A 23907-nucleotide genomic window follows, 5' to 3' on the forward strand; every position below is an offset into this window, starting at 1 on the left:
CCACAGCCCTGAGGAGAAAGGATGCCAGAGAACACAAGCCCCTTCCTCCTAAGGCCAGCCTCATACTAAATTCATCCAACCTGCCTGATCAGGTATAGTCAGGGTCCACTGCTGAGGATGGGATCATAAGCTTCCCCTCAAAAGAAAGGAGAGCCTGTTCTGAACATACCTGTACCATGGCCCAGGCTCTTGCAAGAATTGATGATGGTGACTGATGATCTCTGAAGGATTATGGACTAATGGAAAGGGTGCCAGTGTTAGAGTCGGGGAACCTGGGTTCAAATCCCACCTCCAACATGACCTCGGACAAGTCATTTAATTTCCCTGAGTCTGGGGCAGCTAAGTGGTACAGTGGATAGAGCCCCAGTCCTGGAGTCAGGAGGACCTGAGTTCAAATCCAGTCTCAGATACTTAATAATTACCTAGCTTTGTGACCTTGGCCAAGTCACTTAACCCCATTACCCTAAATAATAAATTAAAAATTAAAAAATTCCCTGAGCCTCAATTTCCTCAACTGTAAGAAAAAGGAGTTACACTGGATGACCTCAAGGTCCCTTCCAACTCTAGATCTATGATTTCCCCCAAAAGGAAGAAAGTATAGGCATCCCAGCAAGCTTGATTTCTATTTCTTGAAAAACATCTAGAGGGTAACATTTAAAGGGTGGTAGGTGAATATACAGAAAGTGAAGCAATGATCAAGAACCTAAGTGTCTGTCATAGCATTATCAAGACCAAGTCATGGAGGAAGAACAGTTCAGGAAAGAAAATAAATATTTATTAACTGAAAATAAGGTAAAATTTTCATTTTAAAAGAATGAATCGGGGCAACTAGGTGGCTTAGTGAGGGGCGGCTAGGTGGCGTAGTGATGGGGCAGCTAGGTGGCATAGTGGATAAAGCACCGGCCTTGGAGTCAGGAGTACCTGGGTTCAAATCTGGTCTCAGACACTTAATAATTCCCTAGCTGTGTGGCCTTGGGCAAGCCACTTAACCCCATTTGCCTTGCAAAAAACCTAAAAAAAAAAAGAATATTCTCATTGCCCTTTTTTGTCAGAATTAAGAGACAGGTAGATTAGGGGAAGAGGCAGCTAAATGACTCAGTGGATTGAACACTGGACTTGGAGTCAGGAAGACTGGAGTTCAAATCTGACCTCAGACACCTGCCAGCTTGGGCAAGTCACTTAACCTCTACTTGCCTTTAATCACTGGAGAAAGAAGTGGCAAGTCACTCCAGTATCTTTGCCAGGAAAACCCCATAGACAGCATTGGCACATTATGGTCCTTGGGGTCACAAAAAATCAAATGTGGCTAAAAGACTGAACTACAACCACAGGTCAGGGCAAAACTATAGCTGTCATTCATCTAGATTTCAGCAAGACATATGAAAGTCCCTGAGGAAGTTATTCTCAGGGGAAAAAAAGATGAAAAGATATGGGCTAGATAATTGGATAAATAGATAGATGTGGTACTAACAAATGGCCAGACACAAAAAGTAATCTTTAAAGGTTAATATAGGGGGCAACTAAGTGGCACAGTGCACTGGCTCTGGGGTCAGGGGGACCTGAGTTCAAATCCATCCTTAGACATTTAATATTGATTTAGCTGCATGATATTGGGTAAGTCACTTAACTCCACTGCCTTGCAAAAAAAAAAACAAAAACAAAAACCAAAAAAAAAAAAAGATTAATTTCCCTGCCTCCACATCTCTTAGTTCTGATCCCTTTTGTCTACTCATTCAGTCCTGTTTTACCCTAATGGCCTCCCTGTTTCTATTCCCTTCCTCTTAAAATCCAGTCTCCATTCAAGGGTCTCCCTGAAGCACATGTCCAATCATATCACTCCCCTTCTCAAGAATCTTCAGGGGCTCCCTATTATCCCTGTGGAAAAATACAAACTTTTTTTTTTGTTTGGCACTTAAATCCCTCTACAATCAGAAGCCAGCCAACCTTTCCAGATGACTTTCACATTAACAATCCCCTACACACAATACATTCATCATTTGCTGTTTCCTACACATGAAATTCTACCTCTCATCTCTATACCCAATACCATGCCAATTGTCCCCCCCACCTCTGACAATCAGAATCCCTAACTTCCTTCAAAGCATAACTCAAGTGCCTACTTCTAGTACCACCTTTCCTCACTCGCTCTCCCCCTGTTTTTGGCACTCTCCTCAACACACAAAAATTACTTTGGATTTTGTTGTACCTTGTATCTCCCCTCCCCCTAGTAGAATGTGAAATTTTTGAGAACAGAAACTGTTTTCATTTTTGTCTTTGAATTCCCAGAGGCTGGCACATCATAGGTGATGAATGAATGAATGAATGAATGAATGAATGAACTGGGAAGGAAGTCTCCTATAGAAGTATTTTAGGAATCTCTACTTGTACTGTACCTGTTTAATATTTTTCTCTGTGGCTTGGATAAAAGCAGAGATGGCATGTGAATTAAATAAACCAAAGGCACCAGGCTGGGAGGGATGGTCAACTGATTGGATGAGAGATAAGAATCTTAAAAAATCATGACAAATTAAAACATGGTCTGAATCTAATTAGATTAAATGCAAAAGGGAAATGAAGTTTACTTTGGATTTGAAAAATCAACTTCACAAGTACAAAATGGTGGCAGAATGGCTAGACAGCCATTCATTGGGAAAGATCTAGGCTTTCTAGGGGACTAGCTTAATTTGGGACATGATAGCCAATCAAAGGTAATGTACCTTAAGACTACATGAAGAGGGGCAGCTAGGTGGTGTAGTGGATAAAGCACCGGCCTTGGAGTCAGGAGTACCTGGGTTCAAATCCGGTCTCAGACACTTAATAATTACCTAGCTGTGTGGCCTTGGGCAAGCCACTTAACCCCGTTTGCCTTGCAAAAAAAAAAACTAAAAAAAAAAAAAGACTGCATGAAGAAAGATAATGTCCAGGAACAAGGAGCCATTTCTTTCTCCAGTGATTAAAGGCCAAGTAGAGGTTAAGGGACTTGCCCAAGCTAGTAATCTAGATGAATGACAGCTATAGTTTTTCCCTGACTGGTGGTTGTAGTTCAGTCTTTTAGACATGTCTGATTCTTTGTGATCCCAAGGACCATAATATGCCAATGCTGTCTATGGCATTTTCCTGGCAAAAATACTGGAGTGGCTTGCCACTTCTTTCTCCAGTGATTAAAGGCAAGTACAGGTTAAGTGACTTGCCCAAGCTAGCAGGAGTCTGAGGTCAGATTTGAACTCCAGTCTTCCTGACTCCAAGTCCAGTGTTCAATCCACTGAGTCATCTAGCTGCCCTGACCAGGTCACATTTGAAGAACTGTGTTCTGGGAGCCACATTTTAGGCAAGACACAGATAAGCTGGAGAATACACAGAGAAGTGTTGACTAAGAGCTCTGGAGTCAGGAAGACTCTTCTTGCCAAGTTCAAATCTAGCCTCAGATACTTGCTACCTGACTGATCCTGAATGAGTCATTTAACCCTGTTTGCCTCAGTTTCCTCATCTATAAAAAGAGCTGTAGAATGGAATGACAACCAGTCCAATATTTCTTCCCCAAAAAACCTCAAATGAGATCACAAAGAATTAAACAACAACTAAACAAAAACCCCAAAGAAGACGACAAACTTGAATTCTTGTCATATTAATCCAATTCATTAAGTCCCTGCATTCTCTGTCCAACTCGGATAGTCTTCATTGTAAGGTCCCCTCCAACTCTAACTATCTGTGCTTCATCTAAGCCTCTGCATTGGACTCTCTTCTCTCTCACTCTTGATCTCATCACTTCCCATGGATTCAGCAATAACCACTGTGCATGTGGACAATCTCAGATCTCTATAACCAACCCTAGACCCAACTTCCTAAATTCTAGTCTCCCATCACTATCCACCTCAAAATCATCTCTGAAATCGAGGTCATTTTTTCTCCAAAACCCTCCATCTTCCTAATATCCTTATTTCTGGGAAGAGCACCCCCATCCTTCATTCACCAGGCAGCACACGAGACTGTGACCAAGAAGTTTCTTTACAATGCTCCAGAATCTTCTCTACCCACTAAGTTCTCACTACTCCTAGTTTTCACACAATGGAATCATCTGCCAACCCTGGGATCCTCTCTCTGACTGGTTGGCTTCTCTTAGAAACTCCATTTTAAGGAGGATTCCTGGGCCATCCTTATCTTCATGCCTCTCCTGACTCACTTCCTCTCCAACCCCGATTTCCAGCTTCTTTTTCAATGCAGTCCTGCCCCATTAAAAGGTAATCTCCTTAACACATTAATAGCAACACTGGGTAATGATCAACTGATGGATTTAGCTCTTGTCAGCAATAGTCTCCCTGCCTCTGGTCTCTCCTGCACACAGATGATCTTCCTACAGCATAGATCTGACCACAGCACTCCCCCAGCTCCTGGGGCTCCCTCTGAGGACCAGGAGTTTCTAGGTGGTTTTTTTTAAGTGAGAGTGTCCCAAAAGTCTTAGTGCAGTTTTAAGCTTCAATGATCTAAACTTTCACATATTGTCTGCCCTATTAGAATATAAAGTCTTTGAGGGCAGGAATTACTTTTGCCTTTTATCATTTTTAAAGGGGAATCCCCAGCATTTAGTCCAGGGCCCAGGATACCTAAGCTCTTCCATTCATGTTTGGCTTTTTTGTTTGGTTTTTTTGGCTTTTGCAAGGCAATGGAGATCAGTGACTTGCCCAAGGTCACACAATGAGGTCATTAAGTGTCAGGCCACATTTGAATTCAAGTCCTCCTGGCACCAGGGCCAGTGCTCTAGCCCCTGCACCACCTAGTAGCCCTCATTTTTTTGTTTTTAAAGCCTTTTAAAATCTAGCACCCAACTTATCTTCCTGGGTTAATTGTGCCAGCTTCCCTTTACAGATTCTATTCCAGTCAATGTTCAGTCTCTTTGCTGTATATGATAGTCCATTTCCCACCTCTACATCTTTGCACTAGACTACTCTCCTTCTCAAATGGAGAAACCAGGCTCTCTTCTCACCTCTGCTTTGCAAAGAGTTCATGTTCTGCCCGTGTCCTAACACTCACCTATATTTCCAAGGACCTGTAGCCTGCACCCTGGGCTAAATCAGGTGAAAGGTAACTGATAGACTGTAAGTTGGGGGGAAAGCATATAAAGGCTTCTCTCTGGTAGGATGGGAAGGTGGGAGCACTTTGTTCCAATGGCCATAAAGATGACTGAAGCACACACTCTTCCCAAGGAGTGGAACACTTAGAGCTTGGGTGGACATAGAAGACACAAAGATCATCCACTGCCTCCCAAGCTATCGACCATCATCCTGATTTTTGTCCTGTCACTGAACTTTGAGAGAGAGTGAGGCTGACAATTTTAACTGACTCATATGTCAAGACATGACCATGATGTCATTGGTCTTTGAAAATGAAGGATCAAGGGCAGTTAGATGGCACAGTGGATACAGCACTGGCCCTGGAGTCAGGAGGACCTAAGTTCAAATGCAACCTCAGATACTTAATAATGACCTAGCTGTGTGGCCTTGGGCAAGCCACTGAACCCCATTACCTTGCAAAAACCTAAAAAAAAAAATGAAGGATGAAAAATAACATGTTCTACTTCTAGTGATTGCTCTAAGCTGACCTTCTAGATTCCTAGTGTCCCTTTCTAGGAAATAACTGCAAAAACTTTTTGCATTTATTTTTCTGAGAACTTGTTGCCTCCCCTCTCCCTGAAGAATGTAGTAAGCTCCTTATAGCCTGGGACTGCCTCACATTTCTTTGTATCCCTAGCAAGGAATATAAGGCCGTATGCCCGGCAAAGTGTAAGGGCTCAATAAATGGTTACAGCATGAATAAATGAATGACTCACATCACAACCTTCATCACATATCTTCGAGCGCATTCCTGGACTATGTGCTAGTTTTTATTAAAGCAATGCCTTAGATTGGTCAAGGGAAACAAAGAGGTCAGGACCTAAGGGAAAAGGAAGACATTGAAGGAGGAGCACCAAAATGGTGTTCCTAGTCCAGGAACATTTTTTTGAACCAATCATGTGTTCTCATATCAGTGAAGATCAGCATCTTCTCTGTAGGTTACAGTTATCAAGGGTTATCTGAAGCACTGAAGAGACATCCCCAAGGTCACACAGTCAGTATGAGTTCCTGACTCTGAGGCCAACTCTTTTTTTTTTACAAGGCAATGGGGTTAAGTGGCTTGCCCAAGACCACACAGCTAGGTCATTATTAAATGTCTGAGGCTGGATTTGAACTCAGGTACTCCTGACTCCAGGACCAGTGCTCTATCCACTGTACCACCTAGACACCCCTGAGGCCAACTCTTTATAGCATCAATGTTGGGTGATCGACCAATTGATCTAGCTTAGTAGGCTAGTCGTGAAATGTCCCAATTCTGGGACATTCCTCTTGCCTTAGTCATTCTCCTATGGAGGTTGGTAGAGAGGAAATGCAGAAGGGAGAGAAGGGGAAGTCAGTAAATCAGACAACAAATATTTATGATTTGCTGAATATCAGGGACTAGAGTAAATATTAGGATTATCAGAGAGGCGAGTTCCCAGACTCTACCCTCAAAGATGGCCTATTCCAGTAGGGGTGATAAGACACAAACAGAGAGAGTAGACATAAGGCAATGTGAGGTGATGGGGATCTGGGGGGCCTCCAATCAGAAGACTTCTCTATCCTCCCAGGAAACCAGCTGTCCCAAGGGTCTGGATGGTCCCTTCTAGGGCAGCCTGGCTGGGGTTTGTCAAGTAGAAGATGCTTCAAAACTGAATCTGGAGGAAGGATGACTTTCCTTGGCCCAGGAGCCAAGGATGAGGAGAGCTGGGAGGCTCCGCTTGGGGATGGGCAGGGTGGCGGCTGCAGGATCACGCCATCCTGGAGCCCGGATTGCCTTTCTTTCCTGGGCCCTTAAGCTTATTTACCTAGTGGGGCTCAGGTTCTGCCTGCCCTGTCAAACTTCCTGTTTGCTGAGACACAGAAGCTGTTTGTCCTGGTTGCCCGTTACAGAGATCCCTCCTCACCCCACCCACAGCCCAGGCCCAGGACATCCTGTGTTCCCTCCAAACACCACTTCCCTCACACAGAGCTCCTGTGTCTATGTATGCCCCTGCCCCAGCCTGGCCCGGCCTCGGAGTGCACCTTTGAGAGGGGCCGGCCCAACACAAACAGGGCCCTGCCCGGCGCCCCATCCAAGCTCTCTGAAGCAATGCTACTATTCTGTGGGAGTGACTCACTGGGATCTGAGCCATCCCATACACACCACACTGAAAGCTGTGAGCTCATGGGCTGGGCAGAAGCTGCCCTGACCAGGGAAGGAGGCAGGAGAGTACAGTAGGAGGAGATGGGGGTGACAGGGAAGCCAGGAACTAGGGGGATTTCAGACCAGCTTTCCATCAAATGCCTTTTGAAATACCCCCCAGTCCCTGGGATGGGGACCTAAGGGGAGGAGAAAAAAGAAAGACAAAGACGAGGAGGAGGAGGACCATTTAGTCTTGTCTAGAAGCAAACTTTGGAAGTTGAAAGTATTTTCATTTTCCCTCTAGATTTCCTTTATTATAGATATCAGGCCTCCAGGTGCTGCCTCATGGTGCTACCAGGTTTGCTCTGGGGAAGGCGGAGGGGGCAGGCAGAAAAAGGCTAATTCCCCTTCTGTAGGACAGTCCTGCTCTCTCCCCTCCCCCCAGTCTTCTTTTCTTCCTATTCATCCTCCAGATTCCAGTCCTGTCACCAATCTGATTGCCTTCCTCTGAATGGTGCCTACCCAGAGGAGACAAGGAGGTCTGATGGGTCAGAAGGAAAGGAGAAAACCAAGGGCAAAATTTACCTAATTCTACTCATTTTCCATCCTCAGACCTGTGTCCCCTGTCCCCAAAGAATGAAGGACAAGTTGTCAAACGACAGAGTTAAGGAGTCTTACAGGATCATCTAATTCCACTCCCTCTATTTGCAGAAAAGAAAACTAAGTTCTCACCTGGTCTACCAGAATAGCTTCTGGATTGACCTCCCTGCCTCTAATCTCCCCCCTTTTCCACATAGCTGCCAAAGTGGTTTCCTTTATATCAGATCTGTCCTCTTATTTGATAACCTCCAGTTCCTCTACAAACAAATCCATATTCTTAGTTGACTCCCAAAACCTATCCATGCACTCGACAATCCAGTCAAACTGATCTGATTGTTCCCCACATGAGAATCTTTTTCCCATCTCCAGGCCTTTGTGCCACGTTGCCCCCATGGTGGGAATGGGGTCCCTTCCTCACCTTGTCTCTTAGAAATCCTATTGTCTTTCAAGATTCAGCTCCAATTTCGCCTCTTCCATTAGGGGTGCAGAAACATTTCTGCCAAGGATCATTTGGATATTTATAACATCATTCATGGACAAAATAATCAACTTAAAAATCAGCCTGCTATATTTGGTCACACATTTAATTAATTTACCCCTAAAAGCTCCTAGATTTAGCGAATTTAGAGTCCTGCTTGGGATTGCCTTGGCAGCAATGATTTGAGACCATGCTTTCCCCACCCCATCTGATATAAAGTCTCTCTTGATCTTCCTAGTTGATGGTGCCTCCAATCAAGAACACATTGTATGCATTTTGATGAAAATTTGATAGAAATACATAGGGCGCCTAGGTGGCGAATTGCCTAGCTGTGTGGCCTTGGACAAGACACTTTGCCCCACTGCCTTGCAAAAAAAAAAAAAAATACATAACTCTCCTTAGTCCTCAAAATTTCTGAAGCTGTTTCTCTGTTTCTCCTGCTCTCCATATACCTGGAACAGTGTAGATATGGCCTTGGTAAAATGAGGTTGATACCAAGAACAACCACAATACCATAGGCTAGGGTGCCTTGGGGAGACAATATTAAGTAGCAAACTACATTGCTTTCCAGGCTCTCCCTAGCTGTCAATATTCACACAGCTGGGGCCTCCAGACCACTCGATGTATGGCAGGCCTTGAGCACAAGCAAAGTAGTTGGCAACCTCCATCATAGGATTGGATGGGCACCAAGAGGGTTCCCTTGCCAACAATATCCTGCCATGGATGCCTCCTGATGGACACTCTCCCCTTGGTCCCAGTCCCCCCACAAACTTATTCTCCTTCAAATTTCTGTCTCTGAGGCCACCATCACTCTTTTAGATGCTCAAGTTTGAAATCTTATTCATCCTTGACTCCTCCTTTATCATTGATCCTCAAATCCAGACAGCTGGGGGCGGCACAGGAGAACCTGAGTTCAAATCCAACCCAAGATGCTTAATAATTACCTAGCTGTGTGACTTTGGGCAAGTCACTTAACTCCATTATCTTGGGAAAAAAAATTCCCCCACCCCTAAAAAAAAAAATTCAGAGAGTTGCCAGGTCCTATTGCCTCTATCACCACAATTTTTCTTCCTTCTCTTCCCTCACACAGCCATCACCATACTCACACAGCCATCACCATGAATTCAGGTTCCTGCATGTCTTGATTCAAATATCTCCCCTCACCAATACATCTTCCATATAGCTGCTAAAAATCATCTTCCCAAACCTAGTCCTAAGCTCAAGAAATTTCAGGGACTCTCTTGTCTTCTAGGGTAAAATACAAACCTCTCTGTTTGTCATTTTAAAAATGCTTTGCTGACTGACCCCAGCCTACCTTTGTGAATGCAATATTCCAGTTCAGTAGTGTCAAACTCAAATAAAAATGGATCTCCATGTACTGCAAATTGACTTAGAAAACCACAAATTAACATTATCTGTGTTTTCTGTAAATTTTTTTTATTTTGTTAAATATTCCCCAATTACAGTTTAATCTGGTTCAGAATGAGCTGGCAAGCTTTGAGGTACATTTGGCCAGGAGGCCTTGTGTTAGACTTCAGTTTCAGTCAAACTATTCCCTGGATTTACAACTCCCAGTTTCTGCTTCCAACCTTTTCATTAGCTCTCTCCTAATAACAATAATGTTTGTCCCTTCATTCTCAAAGAAGACCATGAAATCAGGGAGGTGATACCATGACAAGCAGGTGAATTGGATTTTTTTTTTTGAGGGGGGGGGATGCTAAATCTCCAGCTTCACTTTCTCCTCCAGAGCCATCTGAATCCAGTGACCAGATAGGAATCAGGATGACTGGAAATGGTCCTGAATGAGACAATCAGGGTTAAGCGTGCTCAGGGTCACACAGCTAGTTAGTGTCAGAGACTGAATTCGAACTCCTGTTCTCCTGAATCCAAGAGCAATGCTCTACCCATTGTGTCACCTAGCTGCCTCGCTCTCTCCTAAGCCTAGAATGCACCCCTTCGTACAAGATCTCGTGAACATCAAAGCTCATCCTGGGCTCCAACTTTCTATGGGGAGTATTTCCAAATCCCTTAGTTATTAGTGCTCTCTCTGCTCCTCCCCATACTTTAGATTTATAATCAATTCTGCAACAGAATATAAGATCCTTGGGGGCAAGGGACCAGTCTCCAATTTTTTTAACCTGTGTTTCCAGGACCTTTCTTAAGGCAGGCACTTAATAGTTATTGGATTCCATTGCAGTAAATTAGGTTGGATTACAATGGATAGAATTGGGTTGGATGGGGTTGGACAAGATTAGGTAAAAGCAGATTGTTTGGGTTGGTTCTCGTCCTTCATCATCAAAGAATGTTGGAGACAAATGACAGTGTGTTGGACTTGTGGCTGATCAGACCAATGAGCCCGGAATGCTCTACCATGGGTTGGACACAAATAGTCCATGTGTACACCTAGGACGGGTTCTTTAAACTTACGGATGTCACGTTTCCTTTGAACTACTACAATTCTGCCTCCCTCATAGAGTGCAGCCCCCTTACTGATAAGGGCACTCCATGCTGGGCATTCATGCACCAGGGTCTCCCACGCTGTACAATCAATTCTAAAGTCCTTCAATGAGACCTCCAGGGTGTCTCAGTTTATCCCTTCTTCTGACCCCCTTGGGAATGCTGGCCCTGTGGGAGTTCTCCATAAACTAGTGTTTTTGGCTAGCTTACCTCTGGCATTCCAACACTGTCTCCTCATAATGTTTTTGGTAGAACGAGGTTGTATTGCATTAGGTTGGACTGACTAGGTTCATTGGATCAAGATTGGATTAGAATGGGTATAAATTGGATTAAACTGGGTTGGATGGGGGGCAGCTAGGTGGCTCGGTGGATAAAGCACTGGCCCTGGAGTCAGGAGTACCTGGGTTCAAATCCAGCCTCAGACACTTAATAATGACCTAGCTGTGTGGCCTTGGGCAAGCCACTTAACCCCGTTTGCCTTGTAAAAACCTAAAAAACAAAAAAATAAACTGGGTTGGATGAGATAAGAGTTGAACTGAATCACTTTGTTCGAATGCATTGGATTGGACTGGTTGGGATAGATTGGCAGGTTCGGTCGGATTGGTCAGGGCGCCATAGCATTGGGTTGAGCTGAGTGAGATCGGCTTGGATTGAGGTAGGAAGAGTCATTCTGGATTGCCTGAGATTAGAGTGGGCTGGATTAGATCCTGCCTTCCTCTACCATCCTTTTTTAAAACAATGCCCTGGGGCAGCTAGGTGGGCAGTGTATAGAGCACCAGTCCTGGAGTCAAAAGGACCTGAGTTCAAACTCAGACACGTAATCACTACCCAGCTGTGTGACCTTGGGAAAGTCACTTAATCCCACTGCCTTGCTAAAAGATATTAAAACAAAATGTAAATGCCCTTGGAAGGAAGAATACACAATAACCTTCAAATCATGATGTGAATAAGCAACTCAACTACTTTCTTTTTCATTTTTGCCCATGGACAAGTCACATCCTCTCTCTAAATTCAGTTTTCCCATTGCAAAAAGAATACTTGTAGTCTTTAGGTCAAGGGACTATGATGGAGGCTCAAATAAAACACAGCAATAGATTTTGCAAACATTGAAGTAATCAATAAATGAATACCAGTAATTATTATTATTATTATTATTACTCTTATTATCCCAATATTACTATTATGGTATCCCTGATACCATCACCGCCTCCCTCATTAGTCCTAGTTCCCTGAATGTCCCCACACTAGTGAGGCTAACGGTTTCAAGTAAAGCAAGGCAGTGACATCACCGAACCCTAACTGGAGAATGATCTGTCTGTGGTCAGCTAACAGCAACCATTCTATCCACTCCACCCTGTGTGAGACATATACCTAAGACTAGACAGGAGTCCTTTGTCCTCAGGTAACCTAGAAAGAAAGGGCAGTCCCCATTACTCACAGAGTCCTAACAAGGATTTTATTAATGAGCAAATGGCTACACTGCCACCAACCTCAGTTCAAGAAAATATAAATATAAATAGTATCATAAGTAGGCTCATCTCAGTCTTAAGTCACTGCTTTCCAACTTCCATGACCTACAAAGGCCTTAGACTTTATTTCCTTTTGGGGAAATCACTGCCTAGAGCAAGGATTTCAACCCACCAGACCCACTTTAGGGCTCTTCTCAGAAAAGCAGAACCCCCCTCTATCGAGGGCCTCTAAAGACAGGGCAGCAAGGGCCAAGAGGAAGCTGGGAAGACAAGGGCCCTGATTCACAGTGAAACTACAAGCCACAGTCCCATCTTGAAGTATTAGCTCATTCCTTCCCCTCGCCACCTTCTTGTGTCCTTGCATGTCAAAGGTAGATGGTGTAGCCTCAGCCATCAGGTCTAGCAGAGAATAGCCTCAGTTTCTTCATCTATAAAAAGGGTTAGTGTATGAGATGACTTTTATGCTTTCTCTTAGCTTTCATCCTGTTCTGCTAAAAAAAAAAAAAAAGTACTGAGCCTGGAATCCTGTAGATCTGGCTCAAATCCTGTCTCAGACACTTAAAACCTATGGGACCCTACACAAGACTGTCAGCTTCCTCTTCTTTAAAGTGGGGATATTCATAGTTGTGTGGCCCATTTCATATAGTTACTGTGAAGGGAAAATAATGTAATTTATTAGCTATTATGTCATACTTGTTCTGGGCTCCTGAGGGGAAAGGTTCCAGCCAGGTCCCTGAGCAAAGGGGAGCAGGTGACCTTGAGTCTCTCCTCATTCAAACCTTAGGGACTTGAATTTGCCACTTCCTAGAAAGGTGGTTCCTCAGACAAAGGGATTCCAAATGCAGCTCAAATCTTTAAAATGTTCTAAGTCAGGAGCAGCTAGGTGGCACAGTGGATAGAGCACAGGCCCTGGAGTCAGGAGGAACTGAGTTCAAATCTGACCTCAGACACTTAATAATTACCTAGATGTATGGCCTTGGGCAAGCCACTTAACCCCATTGCCTTGGGAAAAAAATGTTCTAAGTCAGAGGTAAAGGGATCTAGTAAAAAAAAGTCAGAGCTTGGAAGGACCTCAGAACATGGAATGTCAATAGTAGGTCATGGAATAGAGATCATGTGAGCTGAGAGCCAAGGAGGGGCCTTGGAAAAGGTTATGTCAGAGCTGGGAAGGGGCCTTAAGAAGGAAGGAGGAATGTCAGGACAGGGAATGTCAGAACTAGGAGGGGCTTAAGATCAGGGAATGACAAAGTTGAGAGAAATAATCAGGGAGGTGATGATGACAAGCATGAGAGGGAGCTGTGCTAAGTCAACAGCCTCACTTTCTCCTCTGGAACTATCTGGGTCCAGGGGTCAGATGAGAATCAGGATGACTAGAGATGGCCCTGGATGCGAGGCAATCAGCATGATTGGTCTTCCTTATTTCAGGGCCATCGAGTTGCCCCAAGTCTTAGATCCTGAGGTGAAGAGACAGGAAGTGTTTTGTCAGCAGGCCGGCAGGTCACAGGTAAAAGAGCTAGCATTTGAACAGAGGACCTCTGACTCGAAGCCCAGTCCTCATGCCACTGTTCCCTGGCTCCCCTCTCGGCTGTCTGGTTTTCAAGACAATTTGGGGACATCCAGGCCAGCAGTCTGAAGCCAAGTCGTTGGCTTCCACAAAGCAAACAGTGGCAGAGGGGCTGCTGGAATGCTACTGGGCCTGGCCAAGGGCCTCCACAAGCCCAACACTGTGCAGGACTCATGTTCGATTTCTGGTTCTCATTCCAGAAGCCATGTGTTCTTAGTTGCCTAAGAGGTTCAAACCCCAGTGAACTCCCCACACATCCTCTGGGCCTTCTCACATCCCCAACTGTCCAAAGTCCCTGCTCTTTGGTACTTCTATTAACCTGACCTCCATGCTTCCCCACAGGCCAGCCAGCACTGGGGATACTCTAGTCTTAAGGATGGGGTGATAGAAAGCTCCCCAGAGCAGTCCTAGGTTTCAGACCAAGGAACAAAGCAACTCTGGGATCCATTTCTGCCCATCTGAGGAGATCTACACACTGAAAGGATAATAACTGCTAGCATTTTTATGGGATTTTTGAAGCTTGCAAAGCATTTTAGATATATTTTATTATCATCATTATAATTCTTCAGGCACATGTCATTATTACCCCCATTTATAGAAGAAACTGAGGTTCAGAGAGGTCATGGGATTTGTCCAAGATCTCATTGTTAAGTTAGTAAGGTGTCTGAACAAGGACTCTTACTTCTCTCTTCCTGACACTGTAGAGCAAAGGTGGGGAACCTCTCATTGGTTTGCTGTTGACAAGGCAACCTCAGGTAGGACTCGGTAGGACTCAAAATTCAATATATCTAGGAGCTTTTTAGGGGCGAATAAATTAAATGTTGGACCAAATATAGCCCTCAAATGATGTTATAAATATTCAAATGACCCTTACAGAAAAAAAAATTTCTCTAACGTTGCTACTGGATAATAGAAGAGAGGGAGATAATAGACTTAGATGGAAGGGGCCTTAGGAACCAAGTAGTCCAATGGGCCAGTTTACTGATGAGGAATAATGAGACCTGAAAAGCACTGGTGGTAACCATCAGAGGTAGGATTTGAACCAAACTCCAGAACTTTTTCTATGGATCCCTTGTCTGAATGTCTCAGTTCATTGTGCCTTTAAATTCACTGCCCCTGGACATTGTCTGCGTCCTTAACCTACTGGGTAGATCCTTTATTTTCCCCCCCTTGATTGTGGATGTGGCCCAGGCTCAGGTCTGATGTTGGAAGGGTCTGCATCACTGGGAGCCCTTCAGCTAATCCTGCTTTGGGAATGTTGGTGGCCTCTGTCTGGAAAATTCTAATTCAGAGGGCAGCTAGGTGGTGCAGTGGATAAAGCACCAGCCCTGGGATCAGGAGGACCTAGGTTCAAATCTGACCTCAGACACTTAATAATGACCTAGCTGTGTGACCTTGGGCAAAAACCAAAAAAAAATTTAATTCAGCTCTTGATCAGAACTGATGATACTGAACATCAAGTACCCAAAGACTTTCTCCCCGTCCCACCTCTAATCCATAAGAAACCAGATATGAAGCTGGAAGGCCATGTAGGTGAACTTCATTTTAGAGAAAAAGAAACTGAGGCTGAGGAAGGGAAGTCATATGCCCAATGTCACCCAAGACTCATAGAACTAGGTCTAGGAAGAACCTCAGGGATTATCTAGTCTAATCATTCCATTTTACAAAGGAGAGGTTAAGATACTGGCCCAAGTTCTTATAGGTGGCAATCTTGAGAGGAAGATATGAATCCAGTTCCTCCAAAACCAGAATCAGAGTGTCCCTACACCATTCTGGTCTTCTGGCCACTCTATCCTTGCCTTATTTCAATTTAATTCAACAAACATTTATTAAGAATCTATCATGTGGAGTGGCTAGGTGGTACAGTGGATAGAGCACCTGCCCTGGAGTCAGGAGGGCCTGAGTTCAAATGTGACCTCAGACACTTAATAATTCCCTGTGTGCCCTTGGGCAAGTCACTTAACCCCATTTGCCTTGCAAAAAAAAAACACCTAAAAAAATAAAGAATCTATCATGTGTCAGGGCAACTAAGTGGCACAGTGGATAGAGCACCAGCCCCAGAGTCAGGAGTACCTGGGTTCAAATCCAGCCTCAGACACTTAATAATAACTACCTAGCTGTCTGACCCTGGGCAAGCCACTTAACCCCATTGCCTTGAAAAAGAGAGAGAGAGATAGAGAGAGAGAGAATCAGCAAAAGACTGGGAACAAAACTCAACATGAATAAAATGTAATCTCAGTCAGTAATCCATAAGAATCCATGAAGTGAAGAATTCAGAAAAACATCTGAAGAGTCAAGAATTAAAGCAGAGACAAGGGCGCCTAATCAGGAGAACAATATGCTTAATGATGCCATCGATGGCCATGGCAAAGACGACACTCCAAAGAGAAAACCGTGGAATTTCAATGGCCAGGCTTGACCCTAAAGCAGGGATAGGAGAAGACACATGGATGAGGGGGCTTTGGGAATGGAACGCTCCATATCATGTCAAACTTTTTCAATATGTTGATTAGTTTTCCTGAACTTTTTTAAAACCACTCTTTTTTAAATTCTTTATTATAAGTAGTTTCACAAAAAAAGATATAGAATGCTTTAAGAGGGAAGGGCATGGATCTATCTGAGAGGAGGAAGGGCATATATGTGGATTTTCAACAAGACCACCCAGTTCAAAACATGGCCCCATTATCTGGACTCTTTGTCCTTAAATATTTGCTCCCACCTCCTTTCTGGATTAAGCTGTTCTTGGTCCTGCCAGCTGCAAGTGTCTACCTCTCAAAGGTTCCTTTGTACCTACTATATGTGTATTTTGTATCTATAACGACATTATAGTATCTCTCCTGCTCTTTACCCCATTGATAAGCCTCTTGAGGGCAGGGAATGGTTTGGTTTCTGTCTTTGTATCTAGCGCTTGTTTAGCACAGAAATCCCTCATCTGTAAAATGAGATCAGAAGAAACCATCTCTAGGAAACCGCCAAAGTTCTGAATCCATGGTCTTATGCCTATGAATGAGCTCCTGGTGAAGTCAAATAAGTGCGTGACTTTGTAGGCCCTCCTCTTCCCTACCAAACACCAAACTTTACCCAGAAATGTTCATATTTTCTCCCAGACTATCAACTCCTTGAGGGCAAGAAGGCTTCATTTTTGTCCTTGGATGGGCAGAATCTCACTTTCACTGTTGGCAGATTTATTAGATTTCTTGTGAGATGCATGGGGTAGGCACTCAGAGATGAAGTGACTTGCCCAGGGTCACACAGCCAGAAGGTGGGGCTTCATAACCCAGAAGCCAGCTCTCTGGACACCTGCCTGTCTGGTGTGTATATGTTTTTATTGATGTACCTGTCTTCATCTTGTTTCTCCCTAGAAGGATGTTAAGTTCTATTGTTTCGTTTCCTCACCAGCACTTGGGCTTGGTACCTAGTAAGGTGCTTCTTAAAGGATTGTCAAATGGAACTGAATTATGTTGTTTCTCTCCTGAATTTGTTTAGGCTGGGTCCTAGCTGTTGACTTTGGTGGGCAGGACGCAGTGCCAATGAGGGTAAGATGCTGGGGGGGGGGGTACTGGCTTCTCTATGACTTGGTCATATTTCTGATCCTGAACAGCCCTTTCCTAAATGATTCCCACTAGGCCAGGTGAGAGAGAGTAAGGATGGCTCAGCATAAACCCATCCCCAGATATAGAAACATGGTCCAAAGAAGGAAGTCTCTTCCTAGCCAGGGATACCTGTTTACATTGTATTCTGCACATGGAGGAAAGGAATGGGCTCCTCCACTTATACCACTGCTGTGAAAAATCACCACATCCCAGACTCATCATTTCTGTCATAGAGTAAAAAGTTGGATGAACCTTGGAACAATGTCAGAGCTGGGAGGGGCCTTAGAACAGGGGATGTCAGGGCTAGGAGGAACCTTAGAACAAGAATGTTAGGGCTGGGAGGGACTTAAATCACAAAATACCAGAGCTAAAAGGAATCTTAAGAGTTTTTCCAATCCAACCCACTTTTCTCAAAAATGGGGGAAAAACATTTGCACTCTTATCCTCCCTCAACCTAAAAACTCTGTAATAGAGAGAGTTTTCTGCATTAACCAAGGCCCAGAGAGGGGAAGAAGGGCTTGCCCACCTCAAGGTATTATTCTTCCCAGAATTCACTGGGAGAAAGTTCCTTTTTAATGAATTTTTCTGCAACAGTATTTTAAGAGAAATCCTAGTTTTCCAAGAGGAAAGTGACTAAGAAGCCTAAGAATGTCCTAGAGAACATTTCAGTGTTGGGGTTTTTTTCGTCCATGGGGGCCTGATTCCCTAAAACAGAGTAAAAGGGTTGAGACTTGGAGAGTGGAATTTCCTATCATTATTCAAATATGGATTATCTTTGTCAACAGAATTCGCAGAGAGAATTGCCAGTTTCCTTCCTTCCCTCCCGAAACACCCTCTCCCAACCAGTCTTGGGCTCTAAAGGTGGAAGGACCTTTAGGATCATCATGAAAAAGGAAGGGCTCTAGGAACCTAAGCCCTCCCACGGCCTTCTCAGGCAGCAGTGATGGGCCCAGATCCCAGAACTATGAACCCCTAATGTACAGTCGCCAGGCTATATATCACAACCCCACATCTCCCCATTGCAACCTTCCCCCACCCCAGCAATACCCAACCATCTCGAAGGGATTTTACTCTAACCCTCCCTCAAGTGAGGGTAGAATTTTCCTCATCTTGAAACATTTATTAATCTCCCCCCCTTCTCCCAGGACCAACTCATTACCTTTTGGAGTCAGGGTATTCTGGGAGCTAAGATGGAAGAGAGACTAAAGAATCCTGGGTTTAGGGCCAGCTACATGGTGCAGTGGATAGAGCCCTGGTCCTGGAGTCAGGAGGACCTGAGTCCAAATGCAGCCTCAGACACCTGACACTTTACTAGCTGTGTGACTTTGAACAAGTCACTTAACTCTGTGTTCCCACAAAAAAAAAAAAAGAATCCTGGGTTTAGAGCCTGAGGAGGTCCTGGGTTCAAATACAGCCTCAGATACCTGAAACTTACTAGCTATGTGACCTTGGACGAGTCACTTAATTCCATGGACCCACAAAAATAAAACAAACAAAAGCAGAATCATGGATTTAGAGCCTGAAGAGGACCTGTGTTCAAGTATAGCCTCAGATACATGATTCTTACTAGCTATGTGCCCTTGGACAAGTCACTTAAAAACAAACAAAAAAAGAATCTTAGGTTTAGAGCTGGAGGAGCTTAGTCCAGCCCCCTTATTGAACAGATGAAAAAACTGAGGCTCAGAGTTAAGTGTCTTGCCTAAGATTACACAAGGACTAACTTCATTTTATTCTCCATTTTACAGAGCCAGCAAGTGAGGTTCAGAAACGTTCGTAACTTGCCCGAATGCCGATTAGATTTGAACCCAGATTCTGACTTCTGCATCCAGTGGATTTTTTTTCCACCGGACCCAGGAGATTCAAAGCTGGGTCACAGGAGTAAGAGGAGAGCAGGGGTTGTTCCCAGGTCTCCTGCTTCCAGACCAGAGATCTTTCCACACCACTAACCAAGGGGCCCCCAGGAAGCTCTGGATGATCGAGGGTCAAAGGTTCTCCTGCCAGTTCCAAAAGCCCATCCATCCCCTCCTGGCCCTTCCCCCCAGCTCCCACCAAGGGCTCAGCCCAATGCAAGACTCCTCACCCTCTGAGCTGTCTGCTGGTCTCTCGGCTCCCCAGTCCCATCAAGGCCCTGCCAAACCTCAGGGGAGGCGGCTGCCCCAGAGGAGCAGAATGAAAGGCTAAGAAAAGGCCTGGCCACCAAGAGATGCCTGTGGCTAGGGAGAGGGAGCTCGGGACATCTGAACAGCTCACACGGACATTAGCCTATCCACTTATAGTTCCAAAGTTTACAAAGACCCTTCCTCCCTGGAATCCCTCCCCCTAAGTAAGTCATCTAGGAAGATTCCCATTTCACAGATAAAGCAACGGAGGCTCAAGCAACCATCAAATATTTAGGCGAGATAAGGCAAGGGGGGCGAGTGAAACGCTGGGCATGGAAGCACAAGGCAACACCCCGGCCTCGTGAAGCTTAGCTTCTAAGGGAGAACACCCCACCCTGAGAGGGAAGGCTTGCGCAGAGCCTGGGGGAGCCCAGGGGAGCCCCAGAGGCAGCACGGAGGAGGGGGGGGGTGACGTGACTAGCCCCAAGGGGAAGCCAAGCTCCCCTGCCCTCCCTCCTCCCAGGGGTCCTGCTTCGGAATCGGGATGGACCCCCCATCCAGTCCGCCGCTCCTTCCCAGTCTGGGAAGGAGAAGAACGGGGAAAGGACTTGGCCAAAGTCACACAGAGGGTGGGAGCGAGCCGGGCGGCTGCCTCCGGCCCCGGGCCTGCTTCCTTCTCCCGGCCAGGACTGGCCCGGCCTCCTCCCAAGCGAGCTACCTGGCAAGGGGGAGGGGAGAGTCCCTGCAGCTCCCGGCTCGACCCTCGGAAAGAGGAGGGGGCTCCGGGCAGCGGGCGGAGGTTTACGCGGCCGGCCCCCGGCAGGCCGGCCTGGGGGGCGGGGGGCAGGGGAAAGTGACCTCCGAGTGTCAAGGGGAGAGAGGTCTTCGAGATCGCGGCGGCCAGCCCTGTGCCGATGGGGGACAGCAGAGTTCGGCCCTTAGTTGTATGGGGCAGCAGAGCCCAGGCGGCACTCGAACCCAGGGCCCTCGGCTTCCACTTCGCGACCTCTCAGCACGCCACGAGCCCACCCCGCTCCGGGCAGCCCCGGCGGGGGCAGGGGGCGCTCTGGGGGCGCTGCCCCTCCCCCCGGGCCCCCTTCCCCTCCCCCCGGGCCCCCGGGCCTCAGTTTCCCGTCCTGTAGCGGGGACCCCCTCCTCCAGCCGCCCTCTCCCCTCCCGGGGCCCCGGCACTCACCCTCCGCAGAGCGGCCGCCCGGCACCGCAGCCGCGGAGGCCCCGGGGGCTGGCCCGGCCCCGCTCCGCCCCGGCCCGGTGGGCTCCGCCCGCCCGGCCCCCGGCCCCTCCTCAGCCCGCCCCCTGCCCGGGGGGGAAACTGAGGCACGGCCTGGCGCGGGCAGGAGGGCCGCGCCCCTCGGGAAGGGCTGGGGCGGCTCGGGTGAAGGCGGTAGATTTAAGTGCGGGAGATGGGGTCACCCCCTCCTAGGTCCAAGCGGGGCCCCGAGCAGGGACTGGGGGGCCGCGGGAGGCCCCTTCCCCTCACGGAGCCCGAAGAACATTGCCGTGCGCCCCAGAAGGGGTGGCCGCCCCATTGCCCGGACAGATCCAGACGTGCTGGAGCCCACGGAGGGGTGCAGCCGCAAACCCCCTCCTCCCCCACCGGCCCAATGGGGAGCTGGGCCTCGGCCTCTTGGCGGCTGCCCCATGGGGGGGCCACAGAGCCCGGCCTCTGCGAGACAGGCTTCTACCTGGGCTGAGGGGAGTAAGGGCAGCACAGAGGAGAGACTGGGTACCTCTGGGAGGACAGTTGCTGCTCTACGGCCACATATTTATGTGTGTCCATATATGTATCTGCATGTAGCCACACATTTCACATGCACACAAATGCAGACGTCTAGACGTGCCAACTCTCCCATGAAATGAGGAGCCTCTGGGGAATAGGGACTGCTTCATGGCCCAGCTTTCACCACTAGCCCTAGGCACAGAATTAGTCCTCAGTGAACGGATGGTGATGCGGGCATTTGTGTTCTGTTCTGGAGAAAGATCATCCTATCAGAGGGGTGATGCCATGACCAGCGAGTGAACTGGATCAGAGTGAGGGGGCTCTGGGCAAAGTCCCCAGCCTCGCTTTCTCCTCCAGAGCCATCTGGGTCCAGTGGTCGGATAGGGATCAGGACCACTGGAGATGGCCCTGGGTGCCAGGCAATCAGTGTTCGGTGACTTGCCCAAGGTCACACAGCTAGGTAAGTAGCAAGTGTCTGGGGCTAGATTTGAACTCCGGTCCTCCTGATTCCAAGGCTGGTGCTCTATCCACTGCTGCATTAAGGGCTAGGTGGGCAGCAGAGGGTAGAGCACCAGTCAAATCCAGTCTCAGATACTTGATACTTAACCAGCTGTGTGACCCCGGGCAAGTCACTTAACCCTGATTGCCCCATATTCAGGGCCATCACCAGTCCGCCTGATTCATATCCCAGATGGCTTCAGAAACAAAAGTGAGGCTGGGGACTTAGCCCAGTCCCCCCTCATTTCAACCCAGTTCACTTGCTTGCCTTGGCCTCCCTCCCTGACGGAAGGACAAACAACACCACAATCCTTAATGAAGGCAGTGGATGGTTCACGGTGGAGACAAGGAAGGAGTGCCTTCCAGGCTTGAGAAACAGTTCATTACAAAGGCTGGGAGAATTGAGACGAGGCCCAAAGAGGTTAAGTGACTTGCCTAGGGTCACACAATGAGTGTCTGAGGCCGGATGTGAACTCAGGTCCTCCTGACTCCAGGGCCAGTACACTATCCACTGCACCACCTAGCCACCCTTCAATCTCGCTTTCAGACTTCAAGATCTCAAACCATGATTTTAGTGGACTAGCTTGTACATTCTGATTAGGCTTGAGTAAGTGCACAGGTGTGAAGGGAAACTAGCCCACTCAATTTTAATTGTCGATGCAATCTCCAGGAAACTTTGTGCCCAGATTACCAGCTTTCAATGCTACAGCCCAAATTTCTGTCTAAGTAGGTGGAGGAAATTGTTAACCCGGAGTCGATGGATTTCATATAGACTTATTTTTATTTTAATGTAATGTCATTTTATTTATTTAATATTAATAACTAAAAATTATATGTTTTAATGTTTTAAATATTATATCAATATATTAAATGCTATAATAATATAAGTTTTGATATTTTAATATTATATAATATAACTTAATATTTTAATATAATTGATTTGCTCTAAGTATTTTATTTTATTTGATGTATTTAAAAACATTTTCCTGAGAAGGCGTCCGAAATAAACCAAAAGAGTCTATGATACAAAGGTTAAGAACTCCGGGACTGAGGTGTGAGTCATCCAAAATATCTAGACCTCTATCAAGGCAGGTCGGAAGCTGCTCAGCAACTTAATAGTCTCGAATGAAAGAATTTCTGGATCTCTGATCCCAGAGATACAGTGCTGAAGGGTCCTCAAAAGCTGTCTAAACCAGCCTTCCCATTTTACAGATGAAAAACCTGAGGCCAGGGAGAAATGGCTTGTCCAAGATCACCCAGCTGATATCTGACATCCCATTGGAACTCAGATCTTACTGACACCAGGTCCAAGACTCAGTTTACTGTACCACCTAGCCGCTTCCATCTTAACCATAACATCTATGTGTTTTTTTATTTTTATTTTTTTAGGTTTTTGCAAGGCAAATGGGGTTAAGTGGCTTGCCCAAGGCCACACAGGTAATTATTAAGTGTCTGAGACCAGATTTGAACCCAGGTCCTCCTGACTCCAAGGCTGGTGCTCTATCCACTGTGCCACCTAGCCGCCCCAACAATAACATCTAGCAACTCTATATAATGCCCACTAGATGCCAGTCCCTATGATAAGCACTTTCCAAACATATCTCCTCTGCTCCCCACCATAACCTGTAACATAGGTGACATCATTGTCCCCATTTTACCGAGGAAGAATCTGAATCCATACTTGAACTCAAGTCTTCCTGACTCCATGCCTCCACTGGACCCCCCCCCAGCTGCTTCAACTGTGTGACTAGGCAAGTCACTTAACCTCCTTGTGTGCCTCAGTTTCCTCTTCTGTCAAATGAAGGTGTAAAATGTGGTGATTTCAGAAGTTTCATCCTGCTCTTTTGCTATAAACCTGTGAGTCCATGAACCTAGGCCTTCTGACCACTGGTCTGTGCCTTCAGTGACCTGAGGTTCAGAGGGCTTAATTGATTTGCCCAAGGTCCCGCAGCCAGTCTCGACCACCTGATACAGAATGAACCTGATCTTCTCAATTCCAGGGCTAATTTCTCTCTGCCTCCCTCTTGTAGCTCAAAAATACATCTCACAAATCTCCACTGGCTTGGTCTCCATTCCATTAAGATTCCAGTCTCTTACCCAACTTGTCATTTGATCCAAAAAAAATTCCTCCATCACATGTAGATTAAATGGTGTCTTTATTACTGGAAAAAACCAATAAAATACACCCCACCCTAC

At 46.2% G+C, this 23907-nt stretch overlaps 1 protein-coding gene across 1 annotated transcript in view; it reads right to left on the reverse strand.

The window, feature by feature from the left end:
- TRPV4 (transient receptor potential cation channel subfamily V member 4) overlaps positions 1 to 20710 on the reverse strand; it is a 59248-nt gene extending 38538 nt beyond the window's left edge. Inside the window, exon 1 of the mRNA XM_074206124.1 lies at positions 20668 to 20710. The gene's annotated coding sequence lies outside the window, so the exon portion shown is untranslated. The remainder of the gene's footprint in view (positions 1 to 20667) is intronic.
- Positions 20711 to 23907: the final 3197 nt, after the last annotated feature.

Source organism: Macrotis lagotis, chromosome X (assembly GCF_037893015.1).
Source record: "Macrotis lagotis isolate mMagLag1 chromosome X, bilby.v1.9.chrom.fasta, whole genome shotgun sequence".
Lineage (NCBI taxonomy): Eukaryota > Metazoa > Chordata > Mammalia > Peramelemorphia > Peramelidae > Macrotis > Macrotis lagotis.